Source organism: Chenopodium quinoa, unplaced genomic scaffold (genome assembly GCF_001683475.1).
Source record: "Chenopodium quinoa cultivar QQ74 unplaced genomic scaffold, ASM168347v1, whole genome shotgun sequence".
NCBI lineage: Eukaryota > Viridiplantae > Streptophyta > Magnoliopsida > Caryophyllales > Amaranthaceae > Chenopodium > Chenopodium quinoa.
The window spans coordinates 1,373,026-1,394,546 of NW_018742651.1; the positions used below are offsets into that span (position 1 = coordinate 1,373,026).

General features: G+C 35.1%; 1 pseudogene; it reads left to right on the plus strand.

The window, feature by feature from the left end:
* Positions 1 to 9,829: 9,829 nt before the first annotated feature.
* Positions 9,830 to 20,375, plus strand: LOC110722078 (annotated as a pseudogene).
* The last annotated feature ends 1,146 nt before the right edge of the window (positions 20,376 to 21,521 follow it).

Consider the following 21,521-nt stretch of genomic DNA (forward strand, 5'->3'; position numbering starts at 1 on the left):
GAAAAAGAGAGTGAAGAGAAAAGAGAAAAGAGAAAAAGAGAGTGAAGAGAAAAAGAGAGTGAAGAGAAAAGGGAAAAAGAGATAGAAACAAAACAATTGCAAAAGCTACCATTTTTTTGGGTGTTTTTGTCCCTCGGGAGAGTTACGTCACAAAGACTGGTCCGGATCAAGTTGTACCTGCAAAATCAACGGAGACTCCGGGTGGTAGGAGCTCCGCCTCCGAATATCAAGTTAGAACTTGAATGAAAGGAAAAAGTGCGGAAATTTAGACGGAATCTTCTCGGATTCCTTGGGAATTGGGCCTTTGAAGGCCACAATTTTTATTATTCTCCGAGGTTACCACGTGTCAGCTGGTGAGCGGCCTATGGTGACCTGCGAGAGCTTGACACGTGGGCCTCTCTCATTGGTCCACGTGTCTAGGGTATTTTTACCCTAAAAAACCATATCCTCACAAATTTGTTAGAAACAAATTAGATGTGCAATTTGGAAAGTTTCTTGAAACATTGAAACAAATTCACCTTTCAATTCCTTTTACCAATGCTATCAAGAAAATGCCTAACTATGCTAAGTTTTTAAAAGACATTTTGAGTGGAAGGAGAAAGTGTGAATTGGTGGAAACGATGAATCTCGCCGAGAATTGTAGTGCAATTACCATGAACAAAATGCCACTGAAATTGAAAGACCCCGATAACTTTTCTATCCCTTGTGCAATATATAAAATGCAAATTGATAATGCTTTATGTGATCTTGGGGCTAGTGTTAGCTTTATGCCATATTTGGTGTATCAAAGACTTGAGATAGGGGAACTTCTACCCACCAACATTACCCTACAATTGGCCGATCGTTCTATCAAATTTCCTAAGGACAAGGTGGAGGATGTTCCTCTAATTAAGGGTGGGAAAGTTTGTAATCCCGGTGGATTTTGTTGTGCCCACTCTCTATCTGTACTAAAGATGGAAATACATGTTTGACAACATTCATAAGTGCCCACTCTCTATATGTGACAACTACTCCGGGGTTATTCTCAGAGCCAAATAATTCTTTCACCCTTTGCATCGCCCATAAGAAACTTGTAGTTTTTTCATTTCTCATGAAACCAAATGCAATATGAAAATTTTGTCCCCTTGAAGATACTCCAATCACCTCTAACAAGGTCACAACACACATGTTTGTTTGATACGTTACATCTATTACAATTACATGAGGGAGCAATCGAAGCAGATCAACTGCTTTGGGATGTGCAAATAAGACATCCCCAACAACATTAGTCCCATCCTCTTTTCTATGCCATTGATAATACCCATAGTCTTTCACAGTGGCGGATCCAGGATTTCCGACATGATGAGTCACTATCAATTATTGATCACTTGTGAAAGTACAAATAATTTTTCCAAATCTTGTTCATAATTAATTTCAATCCAAAAATTATATAAAAACAAATATATTTCACCAAATTGATTTTAATCTAAAATAGGACACAAAAATTCATATTACAACCAAATACTCCGTAATACTTACAAACTCAAGCTTACAAGTTGAAAGTATTATATTTCATTAACTTTATGATTTTTTACTTTATTGATAAGATTTGTGGGAAAATATTAAAATTGGTTGCACAAATATAGGATATAAATAAAGCAAAAATTATTAATGATTATTAATTAAAAAAATGAGATAACTTAAGAGACATGTTATTAAGTATAACCGGTCCCTTAAATGAAAAAAAAAAAGCAGCGCTAAAATGTGAAATGCAAAAGCAGCATCAAAGAGACCTATTACCTAAATAGATGCTGTAGACACCCAAATGTTTCTCCCCAAAACCAAACCCAGTGATGAATACCTTTCATGTCATTTGATTATCGAATAAAGCGAAAGTGTGAAAAGTCTAGTGATGAGGATGTTTTTATTAAAATATCTCTTCTTTCTGTTTTTGAAAATATTTTTTTTCTTACTTTATTTATGAAAAACGTGCATTCTAGTTTAGTTTGGTCCATAGTATGGTCCAATAATGGTGTAGTTGGATAGGGCTTGAAAAGACCTTTCCAACGATATATTATAAGCCCAATTCCGATGAATAATGAGGAAGTTATGGCCAAAATATTAAACTGGGCCCGGTTTGGTTTTTATATGCGGCCCAATGATCAAGGGGAGGGCCTATTATTAATTATCATTCCTAAAGGTATTAGGATTGATTATAGTCTTCTAGAATACTCGAGAAGGTTCGTTTAAATCCTAATGGAGTTAGGATTGATGATTATGTTTCAAAGAGTTTGAAATTGAATAAAACTACTCTTTTTATACGAAGTGGAATATATAAAGATTTAATTTTGTGCCTCATAATCTTTATCCAAATTTTATATGGTTGGATAGATCTTGAAATTATCTTTCCAATGATATATTATAATATTAAATCCGAGCTATAACGAAAAAGATATGAATGAGACATGAAACTCTATCCAAAACTGATACCCTTCCACTATTTTAGCCATTCTTTTTATCTACAAAAGATTTTAATCTGATTCTGATTGGGTTGGAAAGTAGACTTCAAAATCTTTCCAACGACATATTATATGTCTTATTTGGAGTTCCGGATCAAAAGATATGATAAAAACAAAAATGCGTGAAACTGATTATTAGCGCATGACGCTAAGCATTAGCGCTTGGCGCCTGGCGCTAATTGCCAGCGTTGACGCTAATTAAGTTTTATGCGCGTCAGAAATCTGTTTCGATTTTCTATCTTTTTAGCTGATTTTCTCTATAAATAGCCTTCTAAAAACTTCGTTTTCATTCACCAATATTCGCCAACTCTCATCAAGATTTTCTTGATTATTCTCTCTCTCTTTTCTAAACTAGCTTTTTCTCAAATAGAAAATTCTGCATTCGCAAGACTTAGATACACTTAGCCATATTAGAAGTTGCCTTCGCCCTAGACGTGAAAGGTTTAATTTTTGAGGGTTTGGTCCCAAATCTCTCTTTCAATTATTTTAGGGTTCGTTTGGCATTGTTGTGGTTTTCAGTTTTTTGGTTTTTTGTATTTTAAAAGTGTATGATATATGTAATGTAATGAATAAAAAATTAGTCAAACTTATTAAAATCATGCTAATTTTGAAAACTGGCAATAGAAAAGTGAAAACACCTTTTTCTTGTTTCCTGTTTTTGGTTTTTTGTTTTTAAAAAAACTAAAAACTCAAAACAAAAAACAATGCCAAACAAGCCCTAATTTAATTGTTTTGTTTATTATTTTCCTTGAAGTTACTAACGTGTGTATTTTGTTATTAGAAAGAGATACGAGGCATCCAAGTAAGTGCTTTAATTGTTTTATTAATATTATGATATAAAAATCATGCTTAGATTGTTATTTTGATTCCTAGTATCATGTTAGGATGTTTTCCTTAATTTGATGTTTAGGGTGGCAACAATAAATTCCTAGTATCATGTCTAGGGTAACTTTAATATTAAGTAGGAAAAATTAGAAAAAATAATCCCAACTTTCATCAATTTTGGTAGAATAATCCCAACTTTGGATTATTCTGGAATAATCCGAACTTTAAGGGGTCTTCATTTTCTTTAGTCCCAAACCGGTCAATGAGAGTCAACAACCTTTAATAAGAGGTCACATGACACGTGTCAGCTTGTCATTGGTCCAAAAAAATTAAATTACAAAAAAAAAATCCCCCCCAACCACCTGGTTACCCCACCTAAACCACCCCCTCCACCACCCCTTCCCCCATCCCCCACCCCGAAATTACCCCCCACTCAGCTGGAAAACTCCCCCCACCCCCCAACCACCATTCCCCACCCACCGAAACACCTCCCCCTCCCTTCCCCCACCCACGAAACCCTTCCCCCTCCATTCCCCCACCCCCGTAAAACCCTCCCCTCCTTCCCCCACCCCGTAAAAACTACCCCCTCCCCTTCCCCCACCCTCGATAACGGCCGGAAACGGCAAGAGGGCTTAATTTCCGGCCGTTTTCGAGGGTGGGGGAAGGGGAGGGGAGTTTTTACGGGGTCGGGGAAGGGAGGGGGGAGGGGGTTTACGGGGTGGGGGAAGGGAAGGGGGGAGGGTTTCGTGGGTGGGGAAGGGAGGGGGAGGTGTTTCGCGGTGGGGAGTGGTGGTCGGGGGTAAGGGGGGTTTCTCCGGCAGGGTGGGGGTAGTTTCGGGGTGGGGGCTGGGGAGGGGGTGGTGGGAGGGGGTGGTTTCGGTGGGGGAACGGGTGGTTTGGGGGGGATTTATTTTTTTATTATTTTTGATTTTTAATTTTTAATTTATTTTAATTTTTAAATTTATTTTTTTTTTACCAATGACAAGCTGACACGTGGCTTTTAAAAACAGAAAAAAAAAAACCTTCTCAACAGGTAACCGGTCATTAGGACTGAAGAAAATGAAGACCCCCCAAAGTTCGGATTATTCTAGAATAATCCAAAGTTGGGATTATTCTACCAAAATTGATCAAAATTGGGATTATTTTTTCTAATTTTTCCTATTAAGTATGATTAAAAGTATAATGCCTTTTATGTTCTTCCTAATATTTATGATTGTTAGTATCATGTTAGGGTTAAAGCTTTGATTTTTATATGCTTAGTGACATGTTAGGGTTTGTTATTAATCTTGTTAGTATCATGCCTAGGATCTTGCTATTATTATTATGCTTTAACATGATTATAATTATTATTATGATGATTATTTATTATGTTGCTTGATCACACCTTTATGCATGTTTAAAGGGAATTGGTACTTGTAATCACGCTTAATAAAATAATTAATAATTTTATTTAGGGTTAATATGATTATAATTTAAGTGATCGCCAATAATAGATTTATTTGTGCATTAAATTCAACCAACATAGATAAACAGGTTTAGGGTTAAACCTATTGATTGCATGTTAGTCAGAAATCGCACATGAATACGATCAGAATAAAGTAGAGGCCTATTATTAAGGCAAGTTCAATCTCTTTTAGGTTGGATTTGTACTTTCATCCCCGAACTACCAGTCATGTTTCCAGACCTATTGGAGTTGACGATCTCCTGGATCGTTAAGGGGTGTAACCTTCACCTCATGAACGGTTTACAAGTTCCTAAAACTTGTTGGCGACTCTTTTGCTCTATCTTCTTTCCCTTTGGACGCCACCGTACTTTAGCGTATGATCACAGTGGGGTTCAAGCTAGGGGTAATGCTTGAAATATTCCCTACAGATGGTCTCTTTGATATTTTTAAAAAGAAAACCCTGACATAGCGCAAAGCTTTGTAACAGCATCAAGGAGACCGCCTTTCTACAATAAGGGATCTCTTTGATATTTTGTTATTAAAAAAAAATTCAGTGTGCACCAACATAGATCCTCCAATGGTCTTTCAATAACTTAAAAAATATTGCATAGGAGATAAATCACCCATTTGTTTTCTTTTCATTTTTTGCAATGCACTGGCGATGTGTCTCCTTCCACTTACATTTTTGGGGTTTTCTAATTGTATTTGTTTTAACATTTATTTTGGCTTCATGTTACTTCGTTTAAAATGAGCAACCTTCTCAAATTCTTCTGTACACAATTTTGCAGCCGATGTATGTCATTGCTTATATTTTCCTAATGTGTGGTTATGTTTATTTTTATTCACATCAACTAATAATTTCCATTTACCCCCAACTTGCTCAGCTCCAAGAAGTTCAAAGGGACAACAATTCCTTTTCGTACTAGTGTTGTATCTAGGTTTGAATTTTTTTTTTCGGGTGAAGGAACATTATACCTATAGGGTCCACTTCTTTCACATCCAATATAAACTCGACCATATCCCAATCCATTCCCTCTACGAGAAGTTTTGATAGCAAAATACATATCATTATTTTTGCCGACTTCTTTCACCCATTCTAACAGTTCTTGGCGATTATTAAATAATGTGTCCGTCATAAAAAGATGGCCAACATCAGGATAATTTTCAATGTTCTCATCAGGTTTAAAATGATAATCCTGTCCATAATTTTGACAAAAATCATCTCAATTAAACATCACTTATATATTATTCTTATCTACTATAATAATGATTAAGAATAAAAACATTATACAACAAGTACAAAAGTTAACAACAACAACAACAACAACACCACCACCACCAACAACAACAACAATAATAATAATAAAATTAATAATAATTAAGCCCTAAAAATTAAAATCATCGGAAATCATATCCGGGGGTCGACAATAGTCTCCGGAAATCAAATTAGGGGAGAACAGTTGACCCCCGGAAATCATATCCGAGGGGCATTGTCGATTTGTCGACCCCCGGAAATTAAAATTGGGGGTTATTATCGACCCCCGAAAATCAAATCCTGGGGTTATTGTCGGCCCTCGGCTATGATTTTCGGGGGTTGTTGTTGACCCCCGAATATGATTTTCGGGGGTTATTGTTAATCCCTAAAATCATATCGTTGATGTTCCATGCAAGATGAAAATTTTAACTTGTATGATTGTTCATCTATAAATTAGATTTTGCAGAAAAAAAGTTATAGCACATAATATTCATACCTCAAAATAATCATCATAGTGCACTTCGCTATTGTCCATGACTTTGTATACTACCTCCGGTACACTTTACTTGCAACTATTTCCTTTTTGGGCTGGTCCACATTACTTGCAACTTTCCTATTTATTTCCTTTTTTAGTAAAGTTTTTTAGGGAAATTTACTATTTTACCCTTATTTTTTTAATAATTCAACTTTATTAAACTACTAACCTTATCAGATTACAAAATAAAACTGATTAATTAAATTAATCATTCCCACCAAAATTATACCCTAACCCTTCAAATTCAACAACTCCCCAACTACCTTAATTATTGAATGCTCCTCATTCAATTCATCTGATGAATTGGTTGGAGTTCATTTATTTAAGAGAATTCTTCAGAATAAATCCCTCCCACATAAACCCTAGTTCTTATTTTCTCTCTCCTCACTCGCCGATTCCCATCCCCTCTCTCTCTCTGTCTCTCTTCTTTGGTTTGTTTTCTGTGAGTTCCTCTCTTCATCCTTTCTCTGTTTCAACTTGTGAGATCCGTCAATGGCTTCTCCTACCGACAAAAACCTAGATCTAACTTGCCATGAAACCCTAGAATCCAGTGCTTTTAGCCGCCGATCTGATAGCGTCACCTACAAGCCCTAGCGTGGAACGGGTAACATGAAACCCGTTCGCCGTGCTTCAATGATTTCGAGGAGGCGGATCCGGGGGCAAAACTCGCTGAGTATGTCAGCGATGAGGAGGAGACGCCGAAGGTGGTGGTCTCTGAGGCTGTGGCCCATGATGAACCACTATCTGAGGTGGTTCTTGCGGGTGAGGGTTCCGTGGTTACTATCGGTTTTTCAGCCGGGGGTTCTGGTTCCCTAGTGACAGAGGTTGAGGTTTCAGCCACCGGATCTGCTACCGGGGAGTCTACCCCAGTAGATCCGGAGGTTTCTGAGGTGGTTAAGCCACCGGAGTCCCAAGACCGTGAAGAGGGGCCTTCCTCCGGCGCTAAACGCATCAAATCTGGACCTCCGGACGACATGACGAGGGAGGAAGTGATTGAGGCTTACCTGCAGATCTACTACCCTCAGTTCAACCCTCCTCGTAATTGAATGCGCAGCGTATACTCTATAAACCCTAATTTTTTTCAAAGCTTCTCTGTTTATGCTTGTACTGTGAAATTATTTATTGAAAAGTTGTTTGGTTGGTTGTTGCTGCGGTTGTTTAGCTCACCTAATAATGTGTTTCATGACTGTTGGATTATCTGTGACTAGTTAATTTTGTTTGGCTCTCTGTTTTGGGATGCTGGTGTTTGATAAAAGTTGATGTTTGTTTGTATTAAAACTGGTATGTTTGGACATGTAGGTTGTTTGCTGGTGATATACTGGTTTGGTTTGCATTTGTTGGTTATGTGGTGTTGGAGAAGTCATGTGATTGAGCTGTAGAACTTAGAAATTTGCCTATATGTTTGTTGCATTGGTTGATTGTACAGTTGATTGTTCTATTATGGCTGTTGAATCTGAGTCCCCTGCTGGTTTTGTCAACCTTGGCCTAGTTGGCATGGAATCCATGGAGGTGTTGAATTTTGTCCCTTGTATTCTTCCATTCATGCATTGAGTCCCTTTTTTGTTAATGCATATCCCTTTTGGTTTTCCATATGATAATGGGACTCATCTGATAGCTACTTGGTGGTCTGGATGCTCCATAAACCTTGTGACAGAGGTTTTTGTTGAGGTACCAACACTCACTAAATCTTTGACTGAAAACACACCTATTCTGATGGAAATGATAAGTTGTAAAAAATAAACACAGATACACTTTTACTTGTAAATGTTTGTTTAATCAAAAGATATGAACTTGACTGATTACATGACTGCCAAATAAATGATCCATTTGTATCTACCAAAAGTACACATAACCTACACATAATCTAACTCAAAAAGTTGTTTGAAAATGAAAAGGTTATGTATGGCAGTCAAAATTAAGTCCCCTAATACTATCCTTCCAAAAGTGATGCACATGTATCAGTCTGCATCTACTTCCATGTGCCCTTGATCATCTCCTGTAATTGTGACTGTCCTGCCTATTTTTTTTTTGTATTGACATCAACAACAATACCTTGTGCTGGAGATTGTTTTATTACCTGAAACCATCTTGTTGTTGTAGATTTGTGCACTGAATGTTTTCTTGCCAAATTGGCTAAAAAGCCTCTTGGCAGTGAGTCCCCCTCCATGTGCAACATAATCTCATCAACAATTGCTCTTTTCTGTTCTATTGTCATCTCTCTGGTTGCTCTGACATTGTGTTGTAGCTCTTCTTGGTTTGCATCATCATCTGCATCATAGCCATCTGCATCATTATCTTCATGTTGTTGGTCTTGTTCCTGATCTGAATATGACGACCATTGATACTCTTCTTGGATGAATTGTTCTTCGTTCAATTCATCTTCCATGAGCTGCTGCTATTGAATAAACTCATCCATAAGTTCGTCTATGAACTCTGCCATGAGTCCCTTCCCTTTTTTTTTTTTAATTTTTCAGGAGAATTTTTTGGTGATGAAGTGGCGGCTGGTGGTTTTTGGACGGTCTTCAACGGAGCCTATTCTTATAATTAATGAAGCTGCATCTACTAACACAGCTTTAGGAATTAGGATTTAACTAATCTAGATTTAGATGGTTGTAATTTGATAGGGATGCCTATATTTTGGATTTACTAAACTAATTTCTGATGTAATCGAACTTGAACTTATCCTCCCCCGGCCTCCTTCCTCCCCAATTCCCCTAAAACTGATCTTTTGAAAATAGGGAATTGGAAGAGAAGCCCTTCTTTTATATAGGGAATTTTGTTTGAATTGAATTGGTAAATTTAAATTTTGGGGGAAATTGGTAAAAAATTCGAAATTTGGGGAAAATTTGGGAGGGAAACAAGATGGGAAAAAAAATTTCCCACTACTTTCTTTCACTGCCAGGAAATAAGGTTGGGAATTTCCCACTACTTTCACAAAAGTACAATGGGTTATAAAAGTCAAAAATGGGACCACAACAATTCCCTCCAATTTTATATCCTAATTACATACTCTTGCTTTTTCTAATTCACCCTTTAAAAGTTTTGTCTCGGCCTCCGCAATCACCCTCAAAATTGCTAGTAAAGTAGACCGGAGGTAGTATTATTGAATATTAAAGATTGAGATGAAAGGTTGAATATGTTTAAATATGCTTGTAAATTATGATTATATATAGGTAGGAGTGTAAAGGATTAAATTATAATAAGGGCAGAATTGGAATAAAGCTTTTTTAAAAAATTAAATTATTCTACATTTAGGAAAAACTATTCTGCATTTAGTATCCCCCATGAATTATTTAATTGAATCTACGGTCAAAGCAGTAGTCATACACAAACACACGCGCGCTCACTCACTCTCTCTCTCCTCCGCCGTCAGCGCCACCTGACGCCACCATATCCGACGCCGCAATCGCACTCTACGCCGTTGCGACGCTGCCACTTTCGACTGCAACATCGACTGACACAGGCGACGACACTGCTGGAGTCTCTCTCCTCCAGTTGCATCCTCTGAGTTTGCATGTCGTAACTTCGGCATTTTCTGTTTGTGAGGTTTGTGACAAACCCTAACTATTTTCCCCCTTTTTTGATTGTTAGAATTCTTGTTTTTTGGATGAATTTTGGTCTGAGTTTGCATGTAAGTTTGGTGTCTAATTTTTTTTTGTTGTTGAATTATAATTTTGATTTTGGTGTCAATTTCTTGTTAATTCTGTCGCAAAATCTCCCTGTATTCTCTCTCTTTTTCTTTCTTTCTCGAAATCTCTCTTGAAAGCAGTGAGATCAGAACATGCCGGCGGTTGCTCTACGATCTGGGGAGGCCATCTTTGCCAGTGCTGAGCGTGTTGTGAGTTAGTTTTTTTTTTTTTTTTTTTTTTTTTTTTTTTTCTTTTCTTATAATTGCATTCCCATGTTATTGTTCTTGGAATAATTTGATTGAAAATTACAATTGATAGTAATTACGATTTAAGAACATTGTTTAGTTATTAGTCAAGAGCAAAAATTGATTGAAAATAAGATGATTTATTGATTGATTGATTGCATGAATTGGCTTGGATTGGTGCAATAGAATGCGGAATTGTTTACATTAACGTATGGAGCAATAGTTCGTCAACTAATTACAGATCTGGAAGAAGTTGATGAAGTTAACAAGCAGCTTGATCAAATGTAACCTCTCTCCAAATTCATTCTTAATTTCTTCATTTTCTTTGACTTCTTTATTGTGGGTCTTGTGGCATGCTTGTCAATCAATTATTTTCTCTTCTGTGGATTGGTAGATTGCTGGGTGCTGATGTGGTGGTGAACCACTGTTTAAACCTTTTTTTCCCCGATTATTATCTTGCTCTGCTTGTCTTGATTTATTACATTTAGACCTCTTAAAATATGAAGTATTAAACTAGTCAATATTGCTGATGAATGTTTCTGGCATGAACATTTAAAAGTCAAATTGGTTGTTAGTGTCGTACAAGCAAGTGTCCAGTTTTTAGACCTGTCTACTTCATTAAAAATTTGTATCTTTTTCATCCTAAACAAGTTTTTAGTATTTTCCATGGGTGTTTGAAGTGAAATGAAGAGTCGGATAATATTTGTGAAGTATTGTGCATCTCTTAGTACCCCTTTTTAGCTGAATTTTGGTTTAACTAGGGGGCTAGAGTGCGATACACACGCTTTTAGTTTGTAAATCGATTTGTTTGACGTATTTAGAAATGTGGCAATTTTGGGGGTTTTTAAAATTTAATATTTAAGTATGTTATGAGTTTGAATTGAAATGCAAAATGTGCAATTTAGTTTACGTTGTGTATTGTAATGTAAGAAATGAGTTCTCATTAGAAAAATAAATGTAAGAAATCATTGTTTGTGTTAAATATTGTTTGGAGGTTAGTTAAAAATAAATGTATAAAATGAATAAAGCTAGTACTATTATTCATAATATAATTTAGGTGTTATGCCTTATTTTTCATAAGTATTGGTTTTATAACGTAGAGGTGGTGTTGTGAGATCAAAGTAAAAAATTGGGTTTTTATTTCTTGTTTAGTAATAATAACAGATGTTATGTAGATAAGCTTAATACTTAATAAGGCTAGAGAAAGGTTACGCGTAAAAGGCCTAATGTAAAATATTATTAGAAGTAAATACACTAAGGCTATACTTGATATGTGTAGAAGTTTATGTAAATGTGAATAAGTGAAGTTGAAATTTTAGTTTACCTAATTTTAAGTTATGGTATCTCATATCCTAGATGAAAATTCACTAATCATTAATTCAATGGTCGTTAGTTTTAGTGACAATCATACTTAAAGTTCTGATGCTAAAAGCGCGCGAGTTTGATACTTAAAAAACACACTTAAAATTAGTGAAAAATCGCCAAAGCCACTCACAATGCCATTGGCTTCAAAATCGCACGTATTTGATACTTAAAAATCACATCTAATCTATATTATATTTGATGAACTCAATAAAAGTGATACAAGACAATTCAATTTTGATGTTAGAATTTATAAAATTAAGCTTGTCATTTGAGGTGAGGTAACTTTCAAATTTGAAAAAATATAAACATCACTTTTTTTGTTACTTAAAAGGATTTCACTTTTACGTTTTAAATTAAATTGATCACTTATGTGTTCTCACCTAAACTAATTCCCCTGAGTTCTAAGCTATCTTTTTTTTTTTTCCTTTAGTGATCTTTCTTCTTGAGTCATTTTTCTTCTTAATTGATATTTCTTAAGTGGCTCTCTTTCTTTTTAACATTTAGTAACTCTTTTCCCTAAGCTAATTTTTCTTATTTTCATAAGTAATTTTTCAAGTGGTTTCCCTCTCGTTGTTAAGTGAGATTTCTAAAGTGGTCTCTCTCAAATGATTTTTCTTAAATGGTCTCTCTCTCTCTCTCTCTATTAGGTGACTTGCTAAGCTAGTTGCCCTGATTTTAATCTCTTAAGTGGTTTTTCCTTAGTAGTCTCTCTCTCTCTCTCTCTCGCTTTCTCTCTCTATCTCTCTCACTAATTTTAGTAACCCTTTTTCTAAGCTAATTGTTTTTCTTAAGCTAATTGCGTCAATTTTCTCAAGTGATATTTCTTATAAGTGCCCCATTTCTCTCTCTCTCACTCTCTCTCACCTAAGTTAATTGCCTCTATATTTGTATGTGATCTTTCTTAATTAGTGTTTCACCTCTCCAAAGCCAATTGACCTTATTTTCATAAATAATTTTTCAATAGTGAATGTTTTCTTTTTTTCTCTCTTAAGATAGTTGCCTTGATTTTCTTATGTGATCTTTTATCCACATACTTGTTTGATCCATGCTATTTGCCCACTAATGCATATAATTAAAGCTAATAAAATCACTATATATATTAATATATATATAGTTCCAACCTATGTAGGACTTGAACCTACATACATGTGCAGTAGCACATTGCTCTACCATTTGAGCTAATAGGCAATAGGTTTTTCAAAAACTGTAATGGATTCGACATAAATTATATATACCATAATACGACACCCAATCATAGCAGAAATTTGAAAAGTAAATAATAAAACCTAATGCTAAGGTGAAGTCAAAGCATCATATTTCATATTATAGAATCATTTACCGAGAATGAAGTTAAATATGGCTTTATCTATCCACTCTTGTTGCTCTGCACCATCACTCACACCCCCTTGTCATCCAACAACACAAGCCCAGCTCGCAACTACCAACACATTACAGCCCACCTCAAAGCAAAGCAGACACATGATTACATGAATACATAAAAGCAACGTCTATCTAGTCCACACACACAACATACTCTCACCCTTGCCGCACTAATTGTGGCAAAGCACAAACCTCATGGACAAAGCATGGCTATAAGCTATATCCTTACCATATATCTCTGCTGGAAAGTAGTTTGTACCTCATTTTCAATACGTACAACCTGCCAGAATGATCCTCCTGAAAATTTCAAGGCCCTCTACCTGGGATTTGACAGATGAACATATACTTCGCAACTATCTGAGCTCAGTATCTCATTCCAGTGTGCACTGCAGGTATGACTTAAAAGATCTAAGCAATTCAAAGTGAATGTCTTATGAGCCTTAGGTTCAATGCCTCAACACGCTTCTTAACTTATATTAAAAAAATTGAAAAAAAAAATCATCTTAAGTCACTTTTTTTATTGACTGTAATTCTTTAGTTGTTTCACTAAGGTGCCAAAATGACCTTACAACAGAGTAAAAAAAATCTCAAAAAAGTTGCCAGAATGGTTTTAGAGATTTGGAAGTGCCACTCTTAGATAAATTCTAACCCTCAATCAATATCCTGGCATAATTTACTCTAAAACAAGAAAAATCTAGAGAAGAAAATCATCTAGTCAAAATATATTTCCCTTAGTCAGAAAACTTACTTCCATGCATGGCACAGTGAAGAGTATGTGTCGAGATACATTCAGAGCTTTAGCAACATGAAAGTGTCCTGCAAATTATAATGCACTATGTCATCAGTGAATTAAGAAGTTAAATACAAATAGATATATGCCAAAACATATCCCACTCCCTCCAAAAAACACAATACCAAAATACATCTGGTTATAACTTACAAATACAAGATTTAAGTATTAAATCTGAGTTCTGCAAGTAGGATTATGATGTGGTGAGAGTTGCTCCATCTGGCAACAATAGTAGCATATAATATTATTGAAGGTAAATTTCGCGACATTTTGAACTTGATCACCCCCCGACATGCTGAAATTTAAACTGCTGATTTGGTTTCCGAAGGGAGACCACTATAAGGGGTAAGTTGCAAGTTCTTTCATCCAAACAGATGACCTAGCAGAGAAGGCAGAAATATAATTAGAACCAATAAAACTGAATCACGAAAGGGGTTTGTCTCTGCCGAAGTGAGCGCAGATCACCTCTAGAACTCTAGCACCAAACTAGAATGATTATGTGTTCCAATATGTGATTACAATGTGGGCAGGAATGGATGATCTATGGACTGAAGGATCCCACCTCCATTTGAGCCCGCAGAAGTTTCTTTTGACTCTCTAAAGCAGGATTACCAATAGTTTCTTTCGACCCAATTCAAGAAAATGCAGCTTTAGAGCGAATCATATATATACACACACAAGATATTCAACACTAAGTAATTAATCTTCACCCATTATTTAAATCTCTCCACTTGACAGTCGTAACCAAAAGTATATAAAACCTATTTATCCAAATTCAGCAATCTACCCCTGGAAAAACAATTAACCAAACCCATATCCCTCACAACACTCACTTAAGCTTTGTTCAGCTTTGTTTTGAGAAATTTAAATTATTATTGTTTACCCTAACTGATTTTTATGAGAACATAACCATAGATGTAATCCTTTCAATTTCGAGTAATTCACAACTCACTTACCTAAACTATGAATCCATCCCTTGTCATAAGGCATTAAAGATCAATTATTTGTATTCCCAATCTAAAAAAAATTATGCACAACATCCAATTACATCATACTCAACAATATTATAATCATAATCAAAAGAAAACATGCATGCCCATCTAATTTAAAAATTAGACAAGAAGAAAAAAACTAAATGTCAGTAGGAACTCTAATTTAGGTAATAATAGTAGGTATTATCAGTTCTTAATTTCTCATGTTTGTGTCTATCGTAAAGCTCACAGTGTGGCATGGATCATGTAGCTTATTTTTGGTCCACTTTATTTTTGCTTGATTCTCTAGATGTGCTTGATTAAGTAATTAAGTAGAGAAGGGTTATAATTTTACGTTGTATATCTTAAAGTAATCACACTAACTTGCACTCACAGGATCACTCATCCCTTTCCAATGACAACCTTCACACCATGGAAGTGTGCATTTGTAAAGTATGCTTGACATCCTACAATACAAAACAAAAAAAAAAATAATAAGTTCTAGTTTTTGGCAGTAAAATAAGTTAAAAAAGAAAAAAAAAAGAAAAAAAGAAGAAGTAGAAATAGCTTGTAATAATCCTTAAACCTAGAGCAGCAGAGGTAGAAATAATAGGGAAGATGGAGGCTGTAATGTAAACTAAATTTGAAGAAAGTTTACTGTCATTGGTTATGAATTTTGCTGAAGGCCAGTGAAGGCCTTTCATAACTTTGGAGTTTATTATGTGCAAGAGTACGATATGCTTTTAGATAGTTACTTTGTTTAAACTATTATACAGAGTACAATCTTCAATATATATGCCAGAAATGAACACATCAAACATTAGAAAACGATAATTTTTCAGCAAAATAGTAGACCATTGCAACACCAGTTATACAACAGCCAGACCAAGATACTCAAATGTGTTCACAAACATCCTTCAAATAATCATTCAATGAATCAATGGACTGATAAAACAATAATAATTTCACACGCTACAATTATCATTGCCTACCAATACAAAGAACAATCAAGACACTTCTTTTTAGCTTATGAATAATAGAATTTGATCAACAACCCTAAGGAGGAGCACATTTTCAGCTTTAATACTCCGTAGATGTTAAATAGCACTCCTAGTATCTTTCAAATACCCAGAAATTTAATCAAACAATTAACCCAAAAACAAGCACCCCATTTAAAAATTAAGCAATCCAACAATTTCAAATCATCACATAAAAGGGAAAAATCGAAGAAATTACCTGCTCACGTGTGGAAGAATGGGAGTTTAATTGAAGCTTGAATTTGTAAATTAAAACGAATGGTTCCTTCACCACAATTTCACTTAAATATTTTTTAACTTTTATAAACCTTAAATAGTTAAATGTTACCTCTTTCCTTGAATTAGCACTTAAAAAGAAAACCAAGATTGAATATATTGACGATGCCAAATCAAAAATCGAAGAAAACTTACAACTTTCAATTGCTAAAAACGTCGTACTTTCTGTCTTTAATTTCAAATTCCCTCCAGAGTTGCTCGAGATATTGTAGAACCAACGGTACTTCACACCACTCTTCCGATGTATCCTCTCCACATCAACCCGAAGAAGCTCTAGATTCTGCCAGAATATTTTTAAAAATATTCTGAACTCTGAATTTGCTGCAATTTTTAAACTATCTACAAGGTAAATAAGATCTCTTAAACCCAAACCCATCTGTTACACACTAAAATCTCTTTTTCACAAAAGACCCACAAAAGATAAAATTAAATTAAATTTTTAAAAAAAACAGAAACCCAAACTTGATCTGGGTTATAGAGAGTTGAAATCAGTGGAGAAAATACCAGTGGAAAAATGTGATGCAAGAGTAACAATGCCCATCTGATGTTAAACCCAGTACCCACCATAGCCTCGATTCAGATCAGCCTACAAAATTAATTCAATTAAAATGATGAAATCAAAATAGAACAATTAAAAATCAGAGAATTGTGCAAGAAAATTTTGGGAAAGAATTTAAAAGTAAAACCTTGAGAGAGATGCAACACAAGCCAACCTGGTGTATCTGGGAGGTCGGAATTCCTTGAAGATCCTTCATTCGCACTCTCGGCACCTCCGCTGCAGCATTTTAAAACGCTAATAGCGGCGGTGCTTCCACTGGGTGCAGCACCAGATGGCTAATTTTCCGGCAATGATGGAGGAGGAAATCAAACTGCAAATCGAAAATTTCCGATCAAAATACTTCCTAATTCATAGATTACCTTCCGATGAAAAGGTGAGATGATGAAGATGGTCAAAGTGCTCAGACCATGCGTAAAGATTGAGGTGGGAGGAGAGAGAAAATTTTGAGGGCCAATTCGGGAAGAACACTATTGATAAAGAAAAGCTAGTTAAAATTCAGGGGATATTTGGGCAGTGCAACTGAGGGACCACATGGGCTTTCACATGCACAATTTTTTGAGGGCAATTCGGAAAGCACACTATTCATAAGGAAATGCTAGTTAAAATTTTGGGCCAATATGGGAAGCACACTATTCATAAGGAGTTATAGAAATTATGATACTTGGTGCTTTTATAGGTTTAGGGATTACCAGTTCATGCAAGGCCTGCATTAAGTAGTACTAAAAGTCCAAAACTTTGTTAAAGCTTTTGGATTCATAGCGATGATTCTTTTGGCAATGATATGTAAAGCCAACATCACTTCTCGCCTAGACTGTAAAAGGTTTTAATTACTGGTAAGATATTCTGCAGTTGAAATGATATGTGCTAGACATTATGTGATTGGTAAGGATTTTTTTGACACTTCACTTATTGTAACTTAACGTTATAACAACTTGGTGATAGATACTAGACAATTTATTAGGTCTTTTTTTTACATGTCGATATCAAGTCTTGCTTTTTCATGTAAGTTTAGGAACATTTGTGCATTTTCAAGCGTCCAAACTTAGCTGCAGTTCTATTTTTAAAATTCCTTGTAGCTAATAAACATTCTGTAACTCAAAATCCATTATGGATTGTGTCTTCCCTTTTTCTTGTATTGTTTTTACATTGATAAAACACATGTTGCTGCACATTAATTATCTGTTGTGTCTCAACCTGTAATTGTTTATTTGATGTTCAATTTTCTTGTAGGGGTTATAATATTGGTGTGCGGTTGATTGATGAGTTCTTAGCAAAATCCAATGTCTCCAGATGTGTGGACTTCAAGGAAACTGCTGAAGTAATTGCAAAGGTTACATTTCATGCTGTATTTCTTATTATTGTCTACATGCAAATTTGGAGTGCATTCTGGCTTGTCAGTTACATATTGTAGCATCTATTGATTACAGCAGTTGATCTGTCTCAGTTAAATGCGCTTTAGCTCCAGTATTCCTCAACTGAATCAGCTAGTATTCCTTAATTCTGACATACGACATAGAGTAAATTTTCCCCTTAATTGGAATTTCTTTGAAGTATGACTCAGATAGTAATTCTATATCAATACTCGTAGCAGGTCAATGAATTAAGCTAAATTTGTATGTATCAGTAATTTTAAGCTTATAAACTAGCAGGTCAATGAATTAAGCTAAATTTGTATGTATCAGTAATTTTAAGCTTATAAACTAGTAAACCACAAATGTGACATGTTTTTGTACAATTGAGGTAATTAAAACCAATTAATTCTATCTTGTTTCTGTTAAGCTAAATTGTAAAATCAGGTCAGTCTCATTGGACTCCTGTTCTGAATTTTTTCCTTGTTGTAATTGTACAAATTATACAGTTGTCCGATTGTTTTTAGTTAAATATGAATAATATCTCACTCTTGTCTAAGTCATTCGAGAGAGGGAGTGAGAGATTAAGAGAGAATAAAAATCTTACAAGTATATGATTATGTTTAGCTTCCTTAAAGACGGATTATTGTATTCTAATGATGCTAATATAAGAGAAGCTTCCAAAGTTTTGAAGTTGGTATGAGTCTGTGACTTGAATAATTGTCATGCTATGATAAGCCCTGTTTAATGTGATGATTGTTTAAAAGCTAGTCTATCTAATAGCATATTAGCTGATGGCTTTGTAAGATAGTGTTTTCTATGTTGTTGATTATCCTATGTGCTTGGAACAAAAATATGGTTGTTGAACAGCATGAAGGTACACCATATTTCTCTATAATTTTATAAATAAAGTATCCTTTATTTTGTTTTATGTGGTATATAGGTGTTTTTAAAACTTTCTAACAGATTTTATGGCATGCTAACAGGTTGGCTTCAAAATGTTTCTGGGGGTGAGTGCAACAGTCACTAATTGAGATGCAGAGGGAACAACTTGCAGCCTTGTCTTGGAGGACAACCCTTTGGTAGATTTTGTTTAGCTTCCTGACACGTGCCAAGGCCTTCACTATTGCAATGTTTTAAATGGTGTGGTCAGAGGAGCGCTGGAGATGGTGAGCTCTTGCTATCTAATGCTAGTGTTTTTTTTTGTTTTTTTTTTTGTTTGTTTTTTTTTTTTTTTTTTTTTTTTTTTAATCATATTAATGGAGTACTTGTTTCCATATTGAAGCAGAGTGTGCCACTGAAATCTAATTTTCAGATTGGCATTATAAGCTGATAGGATCTGTATCTAGATTTCTAGCCTCATCAGCTGCCTGGATAGGTTTCTTGAAGAGATCTAGCTAATACTATCTGTTTCACTATATCTTTCTCTTTTTTTTTTTAACTTTTGTTTGTGGAGGAGGTCTTTATTGAAGCTCCTCTCATCACCGCCATAAAGCATTTTTCTCAAGCCCATTTGTTTTTACGTTGTCACGGGGAAGAAAAAGAAGACGCGGGGGGGGGGGGGGGGGGGGAGATTGTTATATATTATTATCTTGTGGTGTATGCCTTTGCTGTGAGTTCTCTCACCTTACCGTTAAGATTTTCACCTATGCTTCCAATTGTATGTGCAACTTTCATCTTCTGGAAAGGAATGAATGAATGTTAACCTTCTTACAGAGTCATCGTTGCAATATTTATCTTACAGAGTCATCATTGCAATATTTATCTTTTGGGCTACATTCCTACATATAATTAGTACATCTTCCCCTTCACCTGTATATTTAGGTATCAATGAAGACAAAAGTCACATGGATGCGTGATATGCTTCGTGGGGATGATGCGTATGAACTGCAAGTCAAACTTCTCAAGCAAATTCCAGAAGAATACCCATGATGATGAGTGATGTTTAATTTCTTGATATTGTTATGTATATTGTCCCCCAAGGTTTGGATGCCTACTTTTTCTAAACTATCCATTTAGTTTTGGGATATTCAACTGAAGTAAAAAAAAAAAAAAAAAAAAAAAAAAAAAAAAAAAAAAAAAATTGTTCTGCTCTCAATGCTTTATGTAATAGGATGCCCAAGGGCTATATATATCATTACCCTTTTGTTTTTTTGCTCTTTCTCTTTATTTTGCCCAAAGATCTTATAATGTAATTCCCCATTTCCCCTTGTCCTATATTATAATGCTTGTTTCCCATTATACTCCGTCTATTTCAGGCCGACACATTCAACCTTTGCACACATGCCGATGCACTAGTTTGCCCTTATTTTTATACTCCGTATAATTAAAATATTGATGAAAATTGTAATAAAAGTTATATTTTGAAAATATATATTAATACTTTGTTAATAACATATTTTATGAGATACTCTCTCCGTTTTTAAATACTTGCTCCATTTCCTTATTTAGAAAACTTTTACAATATTTAATTAATTTCTCTCACCGAGTGGATCTAACATTATTAATTCCATATTCTCTCTCCTTCAATTCACTCCACTACTTTTGGTTTTTTTTACAATTTTTTATTCTTCTACCAACCCCACTACCTCAATTTTTTATTACTTTCTCTAATTTCTTCTAAAACTCTGCGCATAGAAAAATTGAGCAAGTATTTAAAACAAAGGGGGTAATATGTTATTCGGCAAAAGCTAACCAACGCCCCTTATTATTATTATTATTATTGACGGGATAACCTAGTAATTGAATTAACTTCATTCACTATCGCAACTTTTCAACACAGCCACCTCATTTAAATTACCGTAATTCCCTTAAATCAAAGCATTGCCAAAAAATAGATTTAAACTAGTCAAGTATGTCGGAATTTCATTCTTTTAGGCATTTTTATTTAGGTGCACCCTTGTTATTATATCACTTTCCTTTAAACCTTTGTTTTCCTACGAGAAAATACTGGTTAATATGCAATATTAACAAGACTCGTTTATATGAGGGCGCACCAGTCATTTCCACCTTTTTAGTAAGGGCAAAATTGTAAACATGCGGGTAGGACCTCTAACGTCCAAAACAGGCGTGAACTCATCGTTTGTTTACAATCCCGTTCCATTCCGTTACTATTTTCCGTTGCTAAACCAACTGGTGTTTCGTTCTCCTGAATGGTCTGACTCTCCTCCAAAAGATATTGCAGGTGGAGAGCATGTTCTCCATAATTCCACTGATTCTCATATGGAATTGAAGTTGCCCCAGTTTTCTATGTCGATCTGAATTGGTGTCTGTGTTTTCAAACTATGGAGGTGGCGGTACATTGTCGTTTCTTCACTTTACGACATTATTTTCAGTTTATCGGGTTGATTCATCCCATTATTG